This window comes from Arachis hypogaea, chromosome 1 (assembly GCF_003086295.3).
Source record: "Arachis hypogaea cultivar Tifrunner chromosome 1, arahy.Tifrunner.gnm2.J5K5, whole genome shotgun sequence".
Taxonomy (NCBI): Eukaryota; Viridiplantae; Streptophyta; class Magnoliopsida; order Fabales; family Fabaceae; genus Arachis; species Arachis hypogaea.
This window is the reverse complement of record NC_092036.1, coordinates 58,551,068-58,570,745: the sequence shown is the minus strand read 5'-3', so window position 1 is coordinate 58,570,745 and position 19,678 is coordinate 58,551,068.

Sequence of the window (19,678 nt, the reverse complement as noted above, 5' to 3'; positions counted from 1 at the left end):
TACATAGTCTACTGCCACCAGAATATATGTGTTTGAATATGATGGTGGAAAGGTCCCATGAAGTCAATACCCCATACATCAAACAACTCAATCTCTAAGATCCCTTGTTGAGGCATAGCATAACTGTGAGGCAGATTACCAGCTCTCTGGCAACTGTCACAGTTACGTACAAACTCTAAGGAATCTCTATAGAGAGTAGGCCAGTAGAAGCCACATTGGAGAACTTTTGTGGCTGTTCGCTCACTTCCGAAATGTCCTCCATATTGTGATCCATGACAATGGCATATGATCTTTTGTGCCTCTTCTCTAGGCACACATCTACGGATTATTCCGTCTGCACATCTCTTAAAGAGATATGGTTCATCCCATAAGTAGCATTTTGCATCATAAACCAATTTTTTTGTTTGCTGCTTACTATACTCTTTGGGTATGAATCTCACAGCTTTATAGTTTGTAATATCTACAAACCACGGTACTTCCTGAATGGCAAAGAGTTGCTCATCTGGAAAGGTTTCAGAGATCTCAGTAGAAGGGTGGCGCTCCTGCTACTGGCTCTATCCGGGACACGTGATCAGCTACTTGGTTTTCTGTCCCTTTTCTGTCTCTTATTTCTATATCAAACTCTTGCAGAAGCAACACCCATCTTATGAGTCTGGGTTTTGAATCTTTCTTTATGAGGAGATATTTTAGAGCAGCATGGTTAGTGTACACAATCACTTTTGATCCTACTAAATAAGATCTGAACTTGTCAATGGCATAAACCACTGCAAGCAACTCCTTCTCTGTGGTTGTGCAATTCTTCTGCGTGTCATTTAAAACATGGCTAGCATAATAAATGACATGCAGAAGCTTGTCATGCCTCTGTCCTAATACTGCACCAATGGCATGATCACTGGCATCACACATTAGTTCGAATGGTAATGTCTAGTCTGGTGCAAAAATGACTGGTGCTGTGACTAGCTTAGCTTTCAGAGTCTCAGAGGCCTACAGACACTCCGTCTCAAAGAAAAATGGTGTATCTGCAGCTAGTAGATTGCTCAGAGGTTTTACAATTTTTGAAAAATCCTTTATAAACCTCCTATAGAATCTTGCATGCCCCAGAAAGCTTCTAATTACCTTAACAATGGCAGGTGGTGGTAATTTTTCAATTACCTCTACCTTAGGTTGATCCACCTCTATTCCCTTGTTCGAAATTATGTGCCCAAGGACAATTCCTGCAGTTACCATAAAGTGACATTTCTCCCAGTTTAAAACCAGGTTAGTCTCTTGACACCTTTTCAGGACAAGTGATAGATGGTCAAGACAGGAGCTGAATGAGTCTCCAAATACTAAGAAGTCATCCATGAAGACTTCTAGAAAAGTTTCTACCATATCAGAGAAGATAGAGAGCATGCACCTCTGAAAGGTTTCAGGTGCATTGCACAGACTAAATGGCATTGAAGAACTGAAGATTGATGGTTTAGAAGTTATAATAAATTCTTGTTGCAAGTATAGTTTCTAAACCAAGCAATCAACCTTTCTTACAAACATTTTGGTTGTCACAAGTAACAAACCCAATAAAAATAATTAACCAAAGTATTCAAATCTCGGGTCGTCTTCTCAAGGAATTGCAGGGAAGTATGATTTATTATTGGTTATGGAAAATAGTATTTTTGGGTTTTGAAAATGGTTTTGAATAAGAGAAATAAATTATAGGAATTAATAAATTAATAACGAAGAAACCTCTTGGCAAGGTATAAAAACTGGAAGTCCTATCCTAGTTATCCTTATCAATGGTGATGAGAATTATACTTTTGCTCCCACTAAGTCAACCTCTAACTATGAAGGTCAGTTAAGTGGACAAATTAATTTAACACCTAAAGTCCTAGTCAACTCCTTAAGGAAAGACTAGAGTTATAGGAATCTAAATTAATCAACAAAGGTAATAATTATCAATCACGATGAGTTTGACAACTCAAGAGTCACCAATTAATCAACCAAAGCCAATAGTAAATAATCTAAGTTATAAATAAGGAAAAGCAATCATGAGTCTGAGATACCTCAAATTATATTAGTTAAGAAAATCCTAACGTGAAAAGTTCATAAGCCAAATAGGCAACATAAGTAATACAAGCATTAAAGCATTTGGAAGTAAAAGAGAAATATAAAGTAAAAGGAATATTGAACCTGATGAAGAGTTGAAATCCTAAATCCTTTAAGAGGAATCCTAATCCTAAATCCTAAGAGAGAGGAGAGAACCTCTCTCTCTAAAAGCTACATCTAAAACCTAAAATTGTGAGTAATGATTCAATGTTGTTTCTGCTCCACTCCCAGCCTCTAATCTGTGTTTTCTGGGCCGAGAACTGGGTTGAATGTGGCCCAGAATCTGTGCCAGCGACTTCTATAATTCTACAGATCGCACACGTCACGCGGCCGCGTCGTCCACGCATTTGCGTCACTCAGCATTTTTTGTACCACGCGTGCGCGTCGTCCACGCATTCGTGTCGTTCGTGCAGCTTCCAATCCACGCGATCGCGTCAAGCACGCGAGCGCGTCACTGTGATTTCTTCTATTTCGCGCGGTCGCGTGTGCCATGCGACCCCGTGACTTCTCGCTGGTAATCTCCTCAATTCCTTGTGTTCCTTCCACTTTTGCACGCTTGCTCTTCATTCCTTACGCCATTCCTGCCCTATGAAGCCTGAAACACTTAGCACACAGATCACGGCATCGAATGGTACGAAGGAAAATAAAAATATACAACTAAAAGGTCTTTAGGAAGCATGTTTTCAATCATAGAATATTTTTAGGAAGGAATTGTAAATACATGCAAATCATATGAATAAGTGGGTGAAGACTTGATAAAACCACACAATTAAATACAATATGAATCATAAAATAGTGGTTTATCAAGCATCCTTCTGCAGGCAAATACTCCAGATGGACATGTGAATGCTGTTTTCTCTTGGTCCTGAAGGTCTACTGTGATTTGGTTGTAACCTGAATAGCCATCCAAAAACCAGTAGTATTCATGACCTACTAGTCTTTCTTGCATCTGGTCTATGAATGGTAAAGGAAAATGATACTTTCTGGTGGCTGTATTGAGCCTTCTGTAGTCGATACACATACGCCACCCTGTAACTGTTCCTGTAGGAACCAGTTCATTCTTTTCATTATGAACCACTGTCATGCCTCCCTTTTTGAGGACAACTTGGACAGGGCTTATCCAGGGGCTATCAGAAATAGGATAAATAATCCCAGCCTCTAGTAACTTAGTGACCTCTTTCTGCACTACCTCCTTCATGGCTGGATTCAGCCGCCTTTGTAGTTGAACCACTGGCTTAGCATCATCCTCAAAAAGGATCTTGTGTATGCATCTGGTTGGGCTAATGCCCTTAAGATCACTTATGGACCACCCAAGAGCTGTCTTGTGCGTCCTTAGCACTTGAATTAGTGCTTTCTCTTCCTGTGGCTATGAAACAGAGCTTATGATCACCAGAAAAGTGTTATCTTCTCCCAGAAATGCATATTTCAGGGATGGTGGTAGTGGTTTGAGCTCAGGTTTAGGAGGCTTCTCCTCTTCCTAAGGAGTTTTTAGAGATTCTTCTATTTTCTCTGGTTCCTAGATCAGGCTGAACATCTTTAAAAATGTCCTCTAGCTCTGATTCGAGACTCTTAGTCATATTGACCTCTTCCACCAGGGAGTCAATAATATCAACGCTTATGTAGTCTTTTGATGTGTCTGGATGCTGAATAGCTTTGACAGCATTCAACTTAAACTCATCCTCATTGACTCTCAGGGTTACCTCCCCTTTTTGGACGTCAATGAGGGTTCGTCCAGTTGCTAGGAAAGGTCTTCCTAGAATGAGGGTTGCACTCTTGTGCTCCTCTATTTCCAGCACTACAAAGTCAGTGGGAAAGGCAAATGGCCCAACCTTGACAATCATGTCCTCAATTACGCCTGATGGAAATTTAATGGAGCCATCAGCAAGTTGGAGACATATTTGGGTTGGATTGACTTCTTCAGTTAAACCAAGCTTTCTGATAGTGGATGCAGGTATCAGGTTGATACTTGCCCCAAGATCACATAAAGCTGTCTTGGTACAAGCATCCTCTAATGTGCATGGTATCATAAAGCTTCTGGGATCTTTAAGTTTCTCTGGTAAGCTTTTTAATATGACTAAACTGCATTCTTCAGTGAGAAAAGCTTTTTCAGTCTCCCGCCAATCCTTCTTATGACTTAAGATCTCTTTCATGAACTTAGCATATCAGGGTATTTGCTTAAGTGCCTCTACAAACGGAATCTTTATTTCAAGCGTCCTGAGATAGTCTGCAAAGCGGGCAAACTGTTTATCCTGTTCCGCTTAGCGGAGTTTCTGAGGATAAGGCATCTTGGCTTTGTATTCTTCAACCTTAGTTGCTACAGGTTTATTTCCTAAAGAAGTGATTGGAGAAGCCTGCTTAAGGAGGTTGTTATCAGGACTTGCAAGTGTCTGATCCTTCATTGGCGTTTGAACGCCAGAATTGGGTGCTGTATGGGCGTTTAACGCCAGATTATCACCCTTTTTTGGCATTTGAACACCAGAATTGGCTGCTGTATGGGCATTTAACATCAGATTACCACCTTTTTCTGGCGTTTGAATGCCAGGATTGGGTGCTGTATGGGCGTTTAATGCCGACTTCTGACCCCTTTTTTGGTGTTTGAACGCCAGAATCATTCCTCTCTGGGCTCTTATTATCCTCAGAGGGATTTTGGGCAGTGAATTAGTCATCCTCTGTCAGATGTTCCTTTCTTGGCTTCCTGTTGCTTTGAGTTGAGACATTCAATGTCTTTCCACTTCTTAAGTAAATAGCTTGGCATTCTTCTGTTATCTGTTTAGACAACTGCTGTTTTGTCTGATTCAATTGGTTTTCCATGTTTCGATTAGCATCTTTGGTTTCTTGTATCATCTCTTTAAATTCTGCTAACTGTTTTGTTATAAGAAGAAATTGCTGATTGAGTTCAGCAACTTGTTCTGGAGGACTAAGTTCAGTGGATACTGCTTCAGCCTCTTCTTTCATGGAGGACTCACTACTTAAGTACAGATGCTGATTTCTAGCAACTGTATCAATGAGATCTTGAGCCTCTTCAATTGTCTTTCTCATGTGTATAGATCCACCAGCTGATTGGTCTAGTGATATCTGGGCCTTTTTTGTAAGCCCGTAGTAGATGTCTAGTTGCACCCAATTTGAAAACATTTCAGAGGGGCATTTCCTTAGCATCTCTCTATACCTCTCCCAAGCATTATAAAGAGATTCATTATCCTTTTGTTTAAAGCCTTGGATGTCCAGCCTTAGTTGTGTCATCCTTTTTGGAGGGAAATATTGATTCAGGAATTTGTTTGACAACTGTTTCCATGTTCCTATGCTGGCTTTGGGTTGGTTGTTTAACCACCTCTTAGCTTGGTCTTTTACAGCAAATGGAAATAGCAATAATCTGTAGACATCCTAATCCACTTCCTTATCACGTACTGTGTCAGCAATTTGTAAGAACTGTACCAGAAACTTAGTGGGTTCTTCCTGTGGAAGACCAGAATACTGGTAATTTATTGCACCATGATAATGAGCTGAAGGTTTAGCTCAAAATTGCTGTCTCTGATGGGGGGTATACAGATACTACTCCCATATGAAGTAGCAGTGGGGTTAGCATATGACCCCAGAGTCCTTCTGGACTGTTCATTTCTACTTAGTCCATGATAGAGGAAGGGAAATGATATGGATTGTAAATAAACAATTTTCTCTTTTTTTTTAGAAAATCGAAAGAAAATAAAAATAAAAATAAAAATAAAATAAATGAAAAATTGAATATAAGTTTAAAAATTAGAAGAAAAATAAATAAAAGAAAATTGAAAACTAAAATAATTAATTAATTAAAAGGATTTGAAAAATTGTGGATGAAGATTTTCGAAAAATGAAGAGAGAGAAAGTGGTTAGGAAGCTTTGAAAAATATCTGATTTTAAAATTTTAAAGATTGAAACTTTCTTAACAAGAAAACACCAAACTTAAAATTTTTCAATCAAACTAATAAAATAGGACAAGTAATTCAAAAATTATAAAAAAAGGATTTTGAAAAAATTTTATAAAAGAGTTTCAAAAAATATAAAAAAATTGAAAATAAATTTGTTTTGAAAAAGATTTAAAAAGAAAAATTTTTAAAATTGAAATTTTGACTTGACTAAAAAGAAACTACCAAATTTTAGAAATTTTGACTAAGTCAACCTAAGGATTTCGAAATGATGAGTAAATAAAGGAAAAGATTTTTTTTTGAATTTAATGAGGAAAGAGAAAAACACTAAAATGACACAAAACTTAAAATTTTTAGATCAAAACAAAGAAAACAAACAAGAAAACTTTGAATGTCCAGATTAACACCAAGAACACTTTTTGAAAACAAATTTTTTTAGGAAGCGAAAACACAAAGGACACCAAACTTAAAACATGAAACTAAACTCAAAGAAAAATTAAGGATAAATAAAGAAAAATAAGATTCTTGAAAGATTTTTGAAAAGAAAATAAAAGACTCAAATGTAGTGACTCTAAACCAAAAAGATAAATTTTTCATAATCTAAGTAACAAGATGAACTGTCAGTTGTTCAAACTCGAACAATCCCCGGCAACGGTGCCAAAAACTTGGTGCACAAAATTGTAATCATACTTTTGCAACTCTGCACAACTAACTAGCAAGTGCACTGGGTCGTCCAAGTAATACCTTACGTGAGTAAGGGTCGATCCCACAGAGATTGCCGGCTTGAAGCAAGCTATGGTTACCCTATAACTCTTAGTCAGGAAATTAGTGATAAAAATGATTTTGTTTATGAAGAGTAAATAACATAAAATGAATGATACTTGTGGTTCAGTAATAAGGAACAGGTTGAGGTTCCGGAGATGCTCTATCGTCTGAACCTCTGCTTTCTTACTGTCTTCTTCTCGAAACACGCATGACTCCTTCTATGGCAAGCTATATGTTGGTGGATCACCGTTGTCAATGGCTACCATCCGTCCTCTCAGTGAAAATGGTCCAGGTACATTTCTTCACAGCTAATCATCTATCAGTTCTCACTTGTGTCAGAATAGGATCTCTTTATCCTTTTGCACACTGTCACTGTGCCCAACATTCATGAGTTTGAAGCTCGTCACAGTCATCCCGTCCCAAATCCTACTCGGAATACCACAGACAAGGTTTAGACGTTTTGGATCTCAGGAATGCTGCCAATTGGTACTAGCCTCTACCACAAAGGTTCTAATCTCACGAGTTTAAATGCTCTATTGTCTGGAGATGCACATCAAACTCGTGGATTAGAAACCCAAGAGATATGCACTCAAGCTGTCGCCCAATGTCTACGTTGAGCTCAGATAGAACGGAGGTGGTTGTCAGGCACGCGTTCATAAATTTGAGAATGATAACGAGTGTCACGGATCATTTCATTCTTCACATTGAAGTACGAGTGAGTATCTTAGAACAGAAACAAGCGTGATTGAATAGAAAACAATAGTAATTGCATTAATCCATTGAAACACAGTAGAGCTCCTCACCCCACCTATGGAGTTTAGAGAATCATGCTGTAGAAGATACAATAAGAGATGTAAAATGTCATAAGTTACAAAATGAATCCCTAAAAGTAGTTTTTATACTAAACTAGTAACTTAGGTTTACAAAAAATGAGTAACTAAGTGCAGATAGTGCAGAAATCCACTTCCGGGGCCCACTTGGTGTGTGTTTGGGCTGAGCTTCCAAGCTTCCACGTGCATATGCCTCAAAGGGGAGTTAAACGCCACCCTGGGTGCCAAAATGGGCGTTTAACGCCAAGAAGTATGCCAGTTCTAGCGTTTTACGCCAGAAAAGGGTTTCTGGCTGGCGTTTAATGCCGATTTGGGCCATCAAATCTCGAGCAAAGTATAGATGATTATACATTGATGGAAAGCCCAAGATGTCTACTTTCCAACGCAATTGAGAGCGCTCCAATTGGATTTTTATAGCTCCAAAAAATCTACTTCGAGTGAAGGAGGGTCAGAATCCAACAGCATCTACAGTCCTTTCTCAGCCTCTGAATGAAATTTTTGCTCACGTCCCTCAATTTCAGCCAGAAAATACCTGAAATTTCAGAAAAATACACAAACTAATAGTGAAGTCCAGAAATGTGATTTTTGACTAAAAATTAATAAAAATATAACAAAAAGTGAATGAAACATGCTAAAAACTATATGAAAACATTACCAAAAGCGTATAAAATATCCGCTCATCAGTCATCACAGACGAAAGACAAATAATAGGTACTGCAAATCATGAGATTTGGGAATGTTAGAAGTTACTTTTCAGAGGATCGTGTAGTTGACTTATAATTCTTGTTTGTTCCATGTGATTTGGTGCACCGTCTTTTCTTTTTGAAGTTTTTTATTTTGGATACCTTTCTAAACCATGCTTTGATTCCTTTCGATCATATTTGATGAGCAAAAAGTGAAGCTCACGGATACCAATAAGTGCATTAGATCATTCAAGTGATACTACAGTGAGTGGATATTGTTCGTACGAGGATTAAAGGACTGAACATGTAAATATAAAAATAAATTTTTAATTATATCAACAGAACTTGGATTGAGGAATGTTGAAAAACCATAGAATGCTTGAATGCTGGAACCTTGAAAGTTGAATGCTTCGAAAGAAGTAATTGTTGAATTGAAGAAATCATTGGTGGAAAATATATAGGGTTTCAGAGATGTTCATGTTCTCAGAGTAATTAAACTTTGTTAACCTAGTTTGAAAGTAGGGCTGGCAATCTATACCCTACCTGCGGGTATCCAACCTGAACAAACCCATTCGGGTAGGGTTGTCTTCCCTACCCGCTGCGAGTAGGGTAGGGTGTGGTGTGAGTTCGTCTGCGGGTAGGGTAGGGTACGGGTTCAGGGTATACCCTACCCTACCCTACCCGCACTTATAATATATTATATAATATATATGTAAAAGTCATGCATGTAGTAAAGAAAGTGAGTGTTGAACCCACAATCTTTTTCTTATAAAAACTTGAAATAACCACTAAACTAGTTGATGATCATATTATTTGTAATTTTATGTTAGATTTCTTTAAGATTTTATTATTTTTAATTGTAATTTGAACTTAGTTTTTATTTTCTATTTTATTAATATGTATGAAATTTAGAATGATTAATTTTTTATTTGTTTGAAATTTTTTTATTTTTCTGCGGGTAGGGACGGGTAGAGTAGGGTTTAAAAATTTAGGGTGCGGGTAGGGTTAGGGTTGAGAAATTCTCAACCCGCAGGTAGGGTAGGGTAGACTTTTAAAAAAGTTTTCAACCCGCTAGTAGGGTTAGGGTAGAGTCCAAACCCTACCCTACCCTACCCATTGCCAGCTCTATTCGAAAGCATGCAAATCTCTGTTAACAACGAATCTTAAGTAACCAATTTTTGATATCTCGGCTCCTCAGTTTCTTCTCAATTAACCAACCGCCAATATTTTGGTCAATCGATTAATTGAAAAGGTTAAGTGCAAAATTTGATTCAGTTCCTCTAAGATTCAAAAGTAATCTTTAGGTCAGACTATATGTCATGTATGCTAGCTAGTCTTGTTCGATTGAATCTTATGAGAAAACACAATTTCAAGAATTGTCCTAATCCGAATTATATGTCACGGATTCAAAACTAGGGTAATTGAAATCGTGTATTGTGTCGTACACTAGAAAATCACTATGTTTAGTCGATTTAAAAATTCATGTGAAAGAGTTTTGAAGCACAATTTGAATATCAATTTTGTTGAATCAGTAAACAAATCCGAAACGGGATAAGCACACCTGTCGATGCTACTAATCCCTTAGTGATGAAGAACAAAATACTCAATCAAAAATAGATTATTGCAAAGCTTAAAAACAAAAAAACTTAGATTAATAAACCATCGAAACATGAACAGAGCTCTTAACCCTTTGATAAAGGCTTAGTAACTCATGGAGAATTTAGAAAAACAAAGATGAAAGAAGAAGAATAAGGTGTTACATTGGATTCGAAGATCCTCTTTCGGATGTTCTCACTTGTGAACAATGTTCACTTATTTAAATTCTAGGTTTTCTCTGATTCAAATCTCAAAACCTAATCTTAACTTAATCAAAATAATTAAGATAAGCTCAAATTAATTCAAATTCTAGAATTCAAAAAATAATCAAATCAAATTCAAAACTAATTAACTATAGAATCTTCTTCAATCTTCAATTGAAATCAAATTCTTAAAGCTGGGCCTTGGATGATTCAACACTAGAAGCAAAATTGGGCTAAGCATTTTCGATAGGGCATGGCATGCCCTCTTGGGTAGAGCCAGGGCGTGGCACGCCTTGGATCTCACGTGTCACACCCACTCTTGGTTTGGCTAGGGCATGGCACGCCCCATTCTAGGCTTGGCATGCCTCTTCTTGGCTTGCTCCCAAGGATTTGCCTCTTAACTAGCGTGGCACATGATGAGTCCATATTTGATGAGATATTTTAGCTTGAATTGAGTGAATTTCATCACATAAACTCACACTTATTCACCAAAATACCATACTTTTGTGTTTGATCCCTAAAATGAACCTAAATGTGAAAACATGCATTTTTGTGCTTAAATTGAGCAATTTAATCCCACTTTTATTCCATTCGATGCCATGATATGTTTTTTGAGTGGTTTTAGGTTATAAAGGCAAGTTTGGCAAGGCAAAAGTGGAAGGAAGCATGTACAAAGGGAGAAAACATGAAGAAAACAAAGGAGAAGCACTCAGCCATGCGTGCGTATGCACAACCCTATGTGCATACGCACAAGAAGGAAATCAGCATGCGTGCGTGCGCACAACTCTCTGTGCGTACGCACAAGTGGAAATTTGGCGAAGTGTGCGGATGCACACACATGTGCATATGCACAGGTACCAACACATGCCTCCATTAAAAAGTTACGTGCTGTGCGATTTTGGGGGCCTTTAACCCAACTTTTGGAAGGCTTGAATGCTAAAATCAAAGGCTATATGAAGGGGGCAACATCTCATATGAAGGCATTAGGTTTTATTAGGTTAGAGAGCCATCTTAGAATAGGAAAAACACATAGTAGGAGTAGGAGTAGTGTAGATTAGGAATTTCTTTCTTAGGGTTTTAATTAGGGTTTGTTGAATTTTATAGTTCAAGTTTTGCTTTTGGATTTTGCTATTTCATTGTAAGTATTTCTTTAATTCCTCTTTTATTACATTACTTGTTCCACATTTCCTTACACTTTAATTTTCTTTGTCAATATTTACTTTTGGATTTCTAGTTGTATAATTTGATGTTTGATTGCTTTTATATGTTTGTTGAGTTGCTTTTGTTGATTTTGATCATTTATGGTTCATAACTTTTACCATTTTTCCAATTTTGCCATGTTTTATGTTTATGCCCTCTATGTGTTTGATGAAATGCCAATTTTGATTATGGGGTAATTTCCACCCCTTGATTTGGAAAAAATGAGTTTATGGAATACTAGAGCCATAATGTCCAACATTTAGTGATAATTCTTGGGTTGTTAGTTGTTATTGTTTCCACTAACGCTAGCTTTTTACCAATTAATTTGGTAAGTTACCTAGGAATTGTGGATTAATAACAATTATGCTCACTTGACTTATCCTTCGATGTTAAGGGTTGAATTAGTGAGATTAATCCATCGCAATTATCATAGTTGTGGTTATGGTAAGGAAGGGATTCCATAACTCATCCCAAGTGAAGGTTTCATTTATGTTTTAAACCACTTTTCCATCACTTTATAGTTTTACTTGTTTATATTACATACATAGTTCTTTAGTTCTTTTATTACTTTATTAATTGCAATTTTGAATCGTTCTTTAATTCCTTTATTTTGTGTACTTCAATCATTGAAACCCCCTTTGCCTTCCACAACCAAAATTGTATGCACTTGTTGTCACTAGTTCCTAGGGAGAACGACCCGGGAGTCTAAATACTCTCAGTAAATTTTGTATTAAATTGTGACATCTTTTGGATTGAATTTTGATTGTGAGATTTTATTGTTGATTTGGACTATACTACCAATGAAGGAATTTCATTTTGAGAAACTCTAGATCAACGATAAAACACTCATTATCACCACGCCTTGTATTGCTTGTGGCAAGCCTTGGCTCTTCTTCATAGGGTGTGGCACACCCCTGCTAAGGCATGGCATGCCAGTGTATCTTGGTCCAGGGCGTGGCACGCCATTGCCTAGGCATGGTATGCCTGGTCTTCATGCTTCAGGGCATGGTACGCCCCTCTTTGGCTCTCCAGGGTGTGTCACACCTTACCCTCTCTTCTCATGCATGGCTTGATTTGATGTGTTTGGCTCTTGATTCTTCATGCAATGATTTACCTCTTGATTAACCTTCCTTTACTACTTGATTTACCTTTCATTTGACTATATTTCCTTGAAAACACTTAGCAAACACCTTAGTAGCGAAAGATAACTAAAAGTAATAAGATTGGAAGATGAAACTGTAATTAAATCTAAGAAAAATAATAAAACATGTGAACGCATCACAACAACAAGCTTAAAACTTTGCTTGTTCTCAAGCAAAAAAAGAAAAGAATTAGTTTCAATGAAGAAGAATTGAATCTCTTTTAAGCTTATATTCGTGTTGATAATGAGGTTTACTATCCTTGTGATTATAACCGGATTCTCTTTTTTCTTAATGAATCTTAAAATCTTGGGAGCGAAGAATTCTCGAGAATTAAGACTCGGATGACATTATGAGATCCTCTTTTTAAGCTTAGATTGATCCTTGAATCTTTCAATAACAGAGAAAGATTTTTCAATTATTAACTCTAAGTGTTACATCTCAAGCTGGCTCTTGATAATGGGCTTTCGATCGATAATCCCAAGCCAGTTGGCCCAAGTTATCGGGTGATAAAGCACCCCTCAAATCTAATCACCCAAGCCTCTCCTTGACATGGTTCCACTACAAGCATATAGCTAAAGATTTGATTTTCCAGACAATGATACCCAGAGCCTCTTTGGACTTCTAAATATTTTGTTTTAGGGCAGCTCTTGATAGTGGAATTTCAATCGATAATCTTGAGCCAGTTAGCTCAAGTTATTGGGTGATGAAGCATTCTTGGGATCTAATCTCCCAAGCCTTTCTTTGGTCAATGAACACCACAGGCACATAACTGGGTTCTTTAGCCATTAATGCTTAAAGCTTTGCAACTTTGAATCTCTTTTGATCTTTTCATTTTTCATTCTTTTCTTTGTTGTTTTAATTCTCTCTTTTTCTTCTACAATCCAATTCAAGGATCTTTTGTTTATTTAGAGATCTCATAATACTTCTTTAAGTCTATGTTCATAAAGAATCTTCCCTTTCATTCAAGATCATTCACTTGTTACCTCATTCCGTGACATATAATCACAAGTAGCAGACCACCACTTTAGATAATAGGACTTTGTTCAATAGATTCAACTCCCCTCCATTAAAACAGTTCCTTTCTATGTGAACGGAAGGCTCGGAGGATAAGCATAGTGATAATCATAGGTAATGCAGTAAAAAAATATGCATGATGCAAGAATAAAGAGACGAGAAAAAAATGTTGGAAACTTAAAGAAAGAAATACTAACCACCATACACCAAATTACCTCATTCATTCTCTGCCCTTGTTACCCTCTTCATCTTCATTTTTGGTCTTAATTGCAACATCAAACTTATAGTTTAGCTATGTACAGGTTGGTGAAAGAGCATTTTCGTATGGTTAGGAATTTCACACAAAATAGTTCTCGTTGATAGTATAGTTTCCAAACAACTAACAATACTCCAATCAAATTTAAAAGATTGGTTGTCACAAGTACAAACTGGAATGAAAGTTTAACCGAAGTATTTAAACCTCGGGTCGTCTCACAAAGAATTACAATGAAGTGATCAATTATTGGCTATGAAGGGGCAAAGGGGGTTTGATTTATAATTGGCAAGAAAAATAAATGACAAGAAAGTAAAATGATAAGAACTAATAAAATAAAGGAAAAGAACTCTTGGCTAGATATAGGTAATTGAGATCACCATCCTTGTCTACAAACCATACATTGATAATTATGAGAAGCCAACCTATTAAGTCTACCTCCAAAAGCTTTAAGCACGTAATATCTACTCCTAAGCTTGAAGTACGTCAAATAGGCTTGATCACATCAACCCATAAGTCCCAACCTATCTACTAATTAGATTAGTAGTGGGTTAGTGTCAATGGATATCAAATTGATCACCAAGGGTTCTCAAATCACCAATTCAACAAGACCCAATGACTCAAGGTCACTCAATTCCCTTAGCCTAGGCCAAGAGTAAAGAAAACTACTAAAAAACTAGAGGAAACATTTTATCAAATACCTAGAGTGCAAGAAAAGTAAACATCACCAAATATAAGAATTAACAAGATCCATAACCATCATGAGCAAGAAATCAACAATATCAATGAAGATAAACATAAAAGAAACTTGGAAACATAAAATTGCATTAGAAGAAATTAAGATCCAACAATGGTTTATCAACATAAAAGAAAGCTAAATAAGAAATCAACAAGAGAAACTAAGAAGATTAAGACAATAGAACATTAAAATATAAAGAGAATTGAAATCAAAACAAGAATTGAAAGATGAATTTGAGAGAGAATTTGACCTAAACTACCCTAAATTCTAGAGAGAAGGGAGAGCTTCTCTCTCTAGAATTCTAACAAAAACCATGATGAAAACTCCAAACTATGACTACTTGGTTCATCCCCCTTCAATCTTTGGGTTCAATAGCATCAGAAATGAGTTGGATTGGGCCCAAAATGCTTCAGAAATCGCTGGCCACGAGTTGCCTTTAGTGAGTCACGTTCAGCTTCCTACATGTACGTGTTTTGTATGCGTACGTGTCTTTAAACACCAAGCAACTATAGCAAATTTTATATCATTTTGAAGCCCTAGATGTTAGGTTTCCAATGCAACTAGAAACGCCTCATTTGGACTTCTGTAGCTCAAGTTATGATCGATTTAGTACGAAGAGATCAAGATTGACAGCTTTGCGATTCCTTCATTTCTTCATGAGTTCTCTATTTTTACATGCTTTTTCTTCATTCCTTCAATCTAATCTTTGCCTTCTAAACCTGAAATCACTTAACAAACATATCAAGGCATCAAATGGAATTAAAGTTGATTAAATTTAGCTATTTTAAGGCCTAAAAAGCATGTTTTCACACTAAGTATAAATTTAGGGAGAATTACAAAACCATACTATTTCATTGAATAAATGTGAGAAAGTTGATAAAATCCCCCAAATTAAGCACAAGATAAACCACAAAATTGGAATTTATCAAACCTCCCCACACTTAAACCAAGCATGTCCTCATGCTAAGAATAAAGAAGGATAAGAAAAGGGGTATGAACATTTATTTAATGCAAATAAACTATATGCACCTATCTATATGAATGCAACTAAATGCAAAATGACTCTACCTACTTGGTTAAAAGTAAATCAATCCCCGAGAACACATATGCACATGTAGGGCTAAGTAGTATGATGATTCATAAATCCTACCAATTAAAAAATGTAAAAATGAAGTTCAAATAGACTTGCAGGAAGAGAGCTCATGAAAGTCGGGAACAAGGAATTGAGCATCGAACCCTCACTGGAAGTGTATCCGCTCTATTCACTCAAGTGTATAGGGTTTATCACTCAATTCTCTTCTAATCATGCTTTCCATGATTTGTTTTTCATCTAACAATCAACAATTATTCGATGCATGCATATATTCATCATGAGAACTTATTCATCGATTGTAATGGGGTTAGGGTAAAGGTAGGGATGCATATGGTCAAGTGAGCTCGAATTTGAATCTTTGATTAACCTAAGCTCTCACCAAACACATATAACAACCTATACAATTCTAATACACTACCTAGCTACCCATGATTTCCACTTTTTCACATACTCATGCATTCTCTTTAATTCATATTCCATATGCATTGTTATTATTACTTTTCTTTGGGGCATTTTTGTCCCCTTTTTATTGCTTATATATATAAATATTTTTTTCTTTTCTATTATTTTTTTATTTTATTTTATTTTTTTCTTTATTTTGTAATTTTTTTTCTTTTTACATTAAAGTATATACAAGAGTATCGATGCATATGGTTTAAACATAATTAATACATGAGTATGTACCCAATTCTCAAAATTTTCAATAAAAATAAAAATTACACTTTTACCTCAACCAATGTTCCAAGTTTCCCATACCCAAATGATACACACCCTCACTAGCCTAAGCTAATCAAATATCCAAATTAAGGACATTTATTGTTATTCACTTAGGGGTAGTGATGTGTTATAATTAAGAACAAAAGGGATTAAATAGGCTCAATTTGGCTAATAATGGTTAATGAAAGGTAGGCTATTTGGGTAAGTGAGCTATATAAAATGATGGCCTCAATCGTATAAGTGCATGTATACATAGAATAATGGACATAAAGAATCAAACAAATCAAAGATCACAATCATAAAAAGAGAACAATGCACACAAGAATGAAAATAAGTGGTTATATGATGTAACCACACAATTGGGCTCAAAACTCACATGCTTGTGTTCTTAGCTCGAAAACCATGTTCCAAAATAAATTCTTCAAGCAAGTTCAACAATTTTTTTTCAAATTGGTAGGGCGCCCTAAAAGCATTTTCTTGGAAAAGTGCAAGAATTGAAAAACAAAACAGAAAGAGAAAAGAAAAGACTAACCAAAGTTGGGTTGCCTCCAAATAAGTACTTTTTTATCATCATTAGCTTGAAGTTGCTTCTCCCAGGTTGGGGATTGGGAGGCATGAGGAACTTCATGGCACACTTCAGTGCCATCCATGTTAATACATGCATCCTTCATCTTCATGTCAATTCTCTTTTTGATGCATGCTGCCAACTCTGCTATCAATGTCCAAGGTTCTTTTGTTGTTTGTTTTTTTTTTAATGAGCCTCCAGCCTATCCATCAAGCACTGCTTTGTAGTGTCTAGAGATCCCATAATCAAAGTATAAGATTAGGATCTCCTTAGGTATGTCATGTTGTGGATTTCTTTCCAGGAGCTCCTTGTATCTCTTCAAAGAGTCATGGAATCTTTCACCATCTTTTTTGGAAAAGCATGCAACTTTTTTCCACAATTGTCCCACAGTGGCCTTCTCCTCTACCGTTTCTTCATTAGCTTCTAGCACTAGAGGTTGATGGTCTTCAAGAGTGTCAGAGAGTAGTCCTTCTTCAAAGGTCTCTTCTACTAAGACATCAATTAGATAAATTTTTATGCAATTCTCTATCTTACTAGGATGCTGCATGGTCTTAAAGACATTAAAACTTAATTGCTCATCGTGGACTCTTAATGTTAATTCTCCCCTTTGGACATCTATGAGTGCACATCCAGTGGCTAGAAAAAGGCCTTTCTAGAAAATAAGAAGTATCATCACTTTCCTCCATGTCAAGAACCACAAAATTCGCAGGGAATATAAAATCTTCTACTTTAACTAGCAAGTTTTCCACTAGTCCATGTGGGAGTTTGATTGATCTGTCGGCTAGTTGAAGAGAGATTCTTGTGGGTTTAGCTTCTTCTATTTGCATCTTTTTCATCATGGATAATGGCATTAAGTTGATGCTTGGTCCTAGGTGATAAACCCCAATTTGACGATTTATCTTGTATTGAATTTAGAGTATTTTGTAGACCTTTTCTCACATTTACCCAATGAATTAGCATGGTTTTGTATATTCTCCTTTAATTGTGCTTAAGAGTGAAAACATACTTTTTAGGTCTTAAAATAAATAAATTTAATTCACCTTGATTCCATTAGATGCCTTGATATGTTTGTTAAGTGATTTAAGGTTTAGGAGGCAAAGATTGGATCAAGGAAATAAAGAAAGAAAGCATGAAAAGTTGGAGAACTCATGAAGAAATGAAAGAACCGGAAAGCTGTTAAGCCGACCTCTTCGCACTTAAACGACCATAACTTGAGCTACAGAGGTCCAAATGATGCGGTTCTAGTTGGGTTGGAAAGTTAACATCCGGGGCTTCAAAACGATATAAGATTTGCTATGGTTGAACTGCGCATGGTGACGCGTACGCGCACGCACCATTGCTGCCACCTGGTTCACTTAAAGCAAAACGTGGCCAGCAAATTCTAAAGCCTTGTGGGCCCAATCCAACTCATTTCTGATGCTATTTAACCCAAGGAGTGAAGAGGGAAACACATGTTAGTTACCATTAGTCATAGTTTAGTTTTAGAAGTAGTTTCTAGAGAGAGAAGCTCTCACTTCTCTCTAGGATTAGGATTAGGATTAGGTTTAGTTCTTAGATCTAGATTTTAATTCATCTTCTTCTACTTCTATCTTCTCAATTCCTTGTTGTGACATTCATTCTTCTTCCATTCTTTTATTGTAATTTCCTTTATGTTGTTCTTATACTTTGTTGTAGATCTACTATTGTTCCTTCCATTTTCTTTCAATTCAATAAGAGGTAATTCACAATAATTGTTCTTCTTTGCTTTTCTATTGTTGATCTCTTGCCTTTGTAGTTAGATCTCTCTTTAATTCTTGCAATTTATGTTGTTTACTTTTATTGCCTTTTATGTGTTTGTTGAAATGCCTCTTCTAGGTATAGTATAGATTTTGTTCCTCTTGGCCTAGGTAGAGTAATTAGTGACACTTGAGTTATCTAATTCCTTTGTTGATTGGTAATTGGAGAGATTGCTAATTGGTTTGGAGTGCACTAAAGCTAGTCTTTCCTTGGGAGTTGGCTAGGACTTGTGGCTCAAGTCAATTCATCCACTTGACTTTCTTTTATTTAGTAAGGGTTAACTAAGTGGTAGCAATGAACAATTCTCATCACAATTGAGAAGGATAACTAGGATAGGACTTCTAATTTTCATACCTTGCCAAGAGCCTTTTATAGTTGTTAGTTTATTTTCATTGCCATTTACTTTCATGCTTCTTATCCAAAACCCCAAAACACATTTCTAACCAATAACAAGACACTTTATTGTAATTCCTAGGGAGAACGACCCGAGTTTTGAATACTTCGGTTATTAATTTTAGGAGTTTGTTACTTGTGACAAACAATCTTTTGTATGAAAGGATTATTGTTGGTTTAGAAACTATACTTTACAACGAGATTTCATTAGTGAAATTCTAAACCGTTAAAAAATCCAATCATCACTAGGTCACATAGTGCTTTCCCAATAGTGATATCTCAAATAATTCATGGGATTTGAAAACTCCCTGGGTCCTTCAATTTATGAGGCAACTTGCTTTGAATAATGGCACTGTATTTCTTGTGAGGATCACAGTTTTAACTTCTTTGAGGGTCCTCTTCTTAGTTAGCAACTCCTTCATGAATTTTGCATAAAGAGGCATTTGCTACCAAGGCCTCCACAAATGGAATAGTGATTTGTAGCTTCTTGAACACCTCTAGGAACTTGGAATATTGTTGCTATTGAGTCTTCTTTTGCAACCTTTGTGGGAAGAAAATTCTAGGTGTATACTTTCTCTCCCTTATGACTTCCCTTAGAGCTAGAGGTGGTAGTGTGTGGATATCTTCTTCTTGCTTCTTTTCTTCCTCTAGTGGTTCTTCTTCTCCTTTGATTTTTGTTGACTCTTTGCCAACCACTTTCTCACTTCTCAGATTGATAACCTTACACT